Raw genomic sequence first — 6,103 nt, forward strand, 5'->3', positions numbered from 1 at the left:
GACCTTTTCCTAGTGGGGTGACTCAAACTTCCAATCTTGAGGTTCATGGCCATAAGCAGTCCTGATTGAATTAGGCTGTTTTAGTTTTCATCGACTTTCATCACTGGACACAGGAGTACTAAGAGGTGCTCTGTAGGATCTCCTGAATTTCAGACATATCCCTCCTTAACCCCGTGATGACTGAAGGGTTGTGCCTCAATCAACTTGCAGACTTGACTAGTTTATAGACCTAAAACCTCATGAATTAAGACAAGGCCTCTTGAGGAGGGACCTTTCTAGAATGAAAAAGTTTATACCATCACTCTTTCTCCCATTCTTACTCAAAGAAGTCCTGTAGCCCTTCACTAAGGTGAAAGTACATGCGGAAGAGAAATTATTAGATTTCTCAATGACTACATGACCCCAGTTCTGAATTGAGATGAATTTCTTGAAGACACAAACATCATGCCGATCCTTTTGAAAAATATGTGATTTGTTACTGAGCCTTGGGTGACATTCAATGCTTGACTTTGGACGGCAAATTATAATGCTGCTTAGACATGCCTGTCTTATCCTAGGTGCTTTCTGACTCACCAAGTTACAGCAATGGGTATACATAGAAGCACCCCATTATTAAATGGAAGTGGTATGTACAAGATCAAGCATGTCCTGAAGGCCAAAGTAAGTTCCACGATGAAGCGGCCAAAATATGCATGGATCCTATTCCTGCTACACAACTTTCTCCATCCATGATTGGCAGAATACTAAAATAGTCCCCATGAATTTCACCCCCTGATTACGTTACACAACATGACAAAAGCGATTTTGCAGATGCAATTAAGGTTACTAATCTGTTAACCTAAATATAGAGGAATTCTCCAGGTGGGCCTAACCTATACACATGAGTCTTTAAAAGCAGAGTCTTTTCTCCAGCTGGAACCACAAGAGGATGAGAAAGTTACGAAGAATAAGAAGAATTTGACATGCTGATGCTGGCTTGAAGATAGGGAAGGGACCTCATGAAAAGACCAGGCAAGCCCCTTTATGAGTTGAGAGTGAGCCCCAGCTCATAGCCAGCCAGAATCAAGGATTTCAGTTCCGCACGGCAAGGAGTTGGATTCTGCCAATAATCTGAATGAATTGGAATTGCATTCCACCTCAAACTTTTTAGATGAGAACACTGCTTGCATACAATTTTTATTTTGGCCTTTTGAGACTCCAAGTAGAGAACCAAGTCAAGACCTCCCAGATTTCTGAACTGCAGAATGGTGAGATAATAAATAATAATTTGGTGTTGCTTTTAGCCGTTTAATTTGGAGTAGTTTGTTACAGGGCAATAAAACGAATACATTCTTTCAATCTGTACCTGTATCCCTGTGGGGAGTACACTATAATCAGTTGAATGAAGAAGCAGTACCTCAGGGCTAGCTTACCAATACAGGTGAATGATATGCAGGCACCATCCATATTAGTTTTCATACAGGAAAAAGAGAGAGTATAAATTGATTAAAATCTCATTTGTTGTATTTATAGTTAGGTTAAAATGTAACATATAGGAGAAGACTCTGGGAATCACAGAGGAAAGTCCAGTGAAAATCCACGCCTTTAGTTTTAAAAAGTGGCAAATATTGCCAACATAAAGATTCTTGGAATTCTGGGAATTCAACAGTCCGAAGAATATTTATTCAAGAAAAATGGCTAAATCACACCACAAACCGTAAGCTTTGTGGTGTTTTAACTTGTATTCCCCCACGCCCCTCCTCCGCTCCATGTTAGCCTTTAAACTTACACCCTCACAACTCTGGTAGCTGTGAATACCAGCAAATTATCAGCCACTGTGGGGAGCTACTGGTTGGAGCTCCCCTAAAATCTCTATTTCCAGAAAATCACCACTATTAATACTAATATTATTATTATGCTTCAGACAGGATCTCACTCTCTTTGCTAGAATGGATGGCAGTGGCACAATTATGGCTCACTGCAGCCTCGACCTCCTGGGTTCAAGCGATACTTCTGCCTCAGCCTCCCGAGTAGCTGAAACTACAGGCATGAGCCACCTAATCACCACTATTTAGCATGTCACAAAACTCCCTGAGAAGCACCATTCTCAGAGCTTGTGTTTAATTAAACTGTCTGATAGCTGACTTTGTGTGAATACCCCATCCACTATCTTCAGGTGTAAGCTAGGAATTCCTGTAGGGCTGTGTTGCACAGAAGTGATGGCAGTGGGCAATTCTGTCCTGTTTTGGTTTTACAAGGCATGCATCTAAGATTTCTCCCCTAGGAATAATGTGTGCAGTGGATTTCTGATAGACCCACAGCTAGTATCATACTGAATGATAGAGACCTGAATGATAGAGACCTGAATGATAGAGACCAAAATGCTTTTACTTTTTTGGCCGGGCGCGGTGGCTCAAGCCTGTAATCCCAGCACTTTGGGAGGCCGAGACGGGTGGATCACGAGGTCAGGAGATCGAGACCATCCTGGCTAACACGGTGAAACCCCGTCTCTACTAAAAATACAAAAACTAGCGGGCGAGGTGGCGGGCGCCTGTAGTCCCAGCTACTCAGGAGGCTGAGGCAGGAGAATGGCGTAAACCCGGGAGGCGGAGCTTGCAGTGAGCTGAGATCTGGCCACTGCACTCCAGTCCGGGCGACAGAGTGAGACTCCGCCTCAAAAAAAAAAAAAAAAAAAAAAAAAAAAAATGCTTTTACTTTTTTTTCCATGAATGGGTTGTTGCATTTTTAACATGGTTTATGCTTTAAATGCGATGGTAACATACATTTCTCTCCTCCTCCTCCTCCTCCTCTCCTCTTCCTCTTCCTTTTCTTTTTGTTAATATAGTGTGCCAGCCATGAACTTACTGGCTGTCAGGTACAAATTCACTCTATTGTTTTTGAGACAAGGCTTGGCTCTGTCGCCCAAAGTGGAGTACAGTGGCACGATCTCAGCTCATGGCAACCTCTGCCTCCCAGGTTCAAGTGATCCTCCCACGTCAACTTTCCGAGTAGTTGGGGCCACAGATGCGCGCCACCACTCCCAGCCAATTTACGTGTTTTTCTTTTTGTTTTTGGTTGATTGGCTGTTTTGTACAGCCAGGAACTATGTTACCCAGGCGATTTCATCCAGCTGTGTGAGAAAGTTCTGTGTTCCTCTCCCTATGTAGCTGTGCAGTTGTTACTGAAGGCCGACTGTAGAGGGCGGCAGAGTCAGCGAATGGGAGGACTGTGATTCCTGGTTCTCCTGGCTGGTGCCAGCCGTCCTACAAAGTACAAGGCTTGGAGGGCGGAGCAAGATGGCCGAATAGGAACAGCTCCAGTCTCCAACTCCCAGCGCGAGCGACACAGAAGACCGGTGATTTCTGCATTTTCAACTGAGGTACTGGGGTCATCTCTCTAGGGAGTGCCGGACAATCGGTGCGGGTCAGCTGCTGCAGCCTGACCAGCGTGAGCTGAAGCAGGGCGAGGCATCGCCTCACCTGGAAGCGCAAGGGGGAAGGAAATCCCTTTTCCTAGCCAGGGGAACTGAGACACACAACACCTGGAAAATCGGGTAACTCCCACCCCAATACTGCGCTTTAAGGAAACAGGCACACCAGGAGAATATATCCCACACCTGGCGGGAGGGTCCCACGCCCACGGAGCCTCCCTCACAGCTAACACAGCCGTCTGCGGCGATCTATCCGCAAGGCAGCAGCGAGGCTGGGGGAGGGGCGCCCGCCATTGCTGAGGCTTAAGTAGGTAAACAAAGCCGCTGGGAAGCTCGAACTGGGTGGAGCTCACAGCAGCTCAAGGAAGCCTGCCTGTCTCTGTAGACTCTACCGCTGCGGACAGCGCACAGCTGCAGTCCATTAGGGGAAAGAGCGGGGCCGCTGCAGACCCGAAGGACTCTGTCTGACAGCTTGGGGGAGAGCCGTGGATCTCCTAACGCGGAGGTTGAGATCTGAGAACGGACAGACTGCCTGCTCAGGTGGGTCCCTGACCCCGAGTAGCCTAGCTGGGAGACATCCCCCACTAGGGGCAGTCTGACACCCCACACCTCACAGGGTGGCGTCACCCCTGAGAGGAAACTTCCAAAGAAAGAATCAGACAGGTACACTCGCTGTTCAGCAATATTCTATCTTCGGCAACCTCTGCTGCTGATACCCAGGCAAACAGGGTCTGGAGTGGACCTCAAGCAATCTCTAACAGACCAACAGACAGTCCTTCTGACTGTCAGACGGAAAACTATCAAACAGGAAGGACACCTATACCAAAACCCCATCAGTACGTCACCATCATCAAAGTCCAGAGACAGATAAAACCACAAAGAGGGAAGAAGCAGGGCAGAAAAGCTGGAAATTCAAAAAATAAGAGCGCATCTCCCCCTGCAAAGGAGCGCAGCCCATCGCCAGCAACGGATCAAAGCTGGTCAGAGAATGACTTTGACGAGATGAGAGAAGAAGGCTTCAGTCCATCAAACCTCTCAGAGCTAAAGGAGGAATTATGTACCCAGCGCAAAGAAACTAAAAATCTTGAAAAAAAAGTGGAAGAATTGACAGCTAGACTAATTAATGCAGAGAAGATCATAAACGAAATGACAGAGATGAAAACCATGACACGAGAAATACGTGACAAATGCACAAGCTTCGGTAACCGACTCGATCAACTGGAGGAAAGAGTATCAGCGATTGAGGATCAAATGAATGAAATGAAGCGAGAAGAGAGAAACCAAAAGAAAAAAGAAGAAAAAGAAATGAACAAAGCCTGCAAGAAGTATGGGATTATGTAAAAAGACCAAATCTCGTCTGATGGGGTGCTGCTGAAAGTGAGGGGGAAAATGGAACCAAGTTGGAAAACACTCTTCAGGATATCATCCAGGAGAACTTCCCCAACCTAGTAGGGCAGGCCAACATTCAAATTCAGGAAATACAGAGAACGCCACAAAGATACTCCTCCAGAAGAGCAACTCCAAGACACATAATTGCCAGATTCACCAAAGTTGAAATGAAGGAAAAAATCTTAAGGGCAGCCAGAGAGAAAGGTCGGGTTACCCACAAAGGGAAGCCCATCAGAATAACAGCAGACCTCTCGGCAGAAACTCTACAAGCCAGAAGAGAGTGGGGGCAATATTCAACGTTCTTAAAAGAAAGAATTTTCAACCAGAATTTCATATCCAGCCAAACTAAGCTTCATCAGTGAAGGAGAAATAAATCCTTTACAGATAAGCAAATGCTTAGAGATTTTGTCACCACCAGGCCTGCCTTACAAGAGACCCTGAAGGAAGCCTAAACATGGAAAGGAACAACCGGTACCAGCCATTGCAAAAACATGCCAAAATGTAAAGACCATCGAGGCTAGGAAGAAGAAACGCATCAACTAACGAGCAAAATAACCAGTTAATATCATAATGACAGGATCAAGTTCACACATAACAATATTAACCTTAAATGTCAATGGACTAAATGCTCCAATTAAAAGACACAGACTGGCAAACTGGATAAAGAGTCAAGACCCATCAGTCTGCTGTATTCAGGAGACCCATCTCACATGCAGAGACATACATAGGCTCAAAATAAAGGGATGGAGGAAGATCTACCAAGCAAATGGAGAACAAAAAAAGCAGGGGTTGCAATCCTACCTCTGATAAAACAGACTTTAAACCATCAAAGATCAAAAGAGACAAAGAAGGCCATTACATAATGGTAAAGGGATCAATTCAACAGGAAGAGCTAACTCTCCTAAATATATGCACCCAATACAGGAGCACCCAGATTCATAAAGCAAGTCCTTAGAGACCTACAAAGAGACTTAGACTCCCATACAATAATAATGGGAGACTTCAACACTCCACTGTCAACATTAGACAGATCAACGAGACAGAAAGTTAACAAGGATATCCAGGAATTGAACTCATCTCTGCACCAAGCGGACCTAATAGACATCTATAGAACTCTCCACCCCAAATCAACAGAATATACATTCTTCTCAGCACCACATCGCACTTATTCCAAAATTGACCACATAATTGGAAGTAAAGCACTCCTCAGCAAATGTACAAGAACTGAAATTATAAAAACTGTCTCTCAGACCACAGTGCAATCAAACTAGAACTCAGGACTAAGAAACTCAATCAAAACCGCTC

This window comes from Trachypithecus francoisi, unplaced genomic scaffold (genome assembly GCF_009764315.1).
Source record: "Trachypithecus francoisi isolate TF-2019V2 unplaced genomic scaffold, Tfra_2.0 Lachesis_group6, whole genome shotgun sequence".
NCBI classification, from domain to species: domain Eukaryota; kingdom Metazoa; phylum Chordata; class Mammalia; order Primates; family Cercopithecidae; genus Trachypithecus; species Trachypithecus francoisi.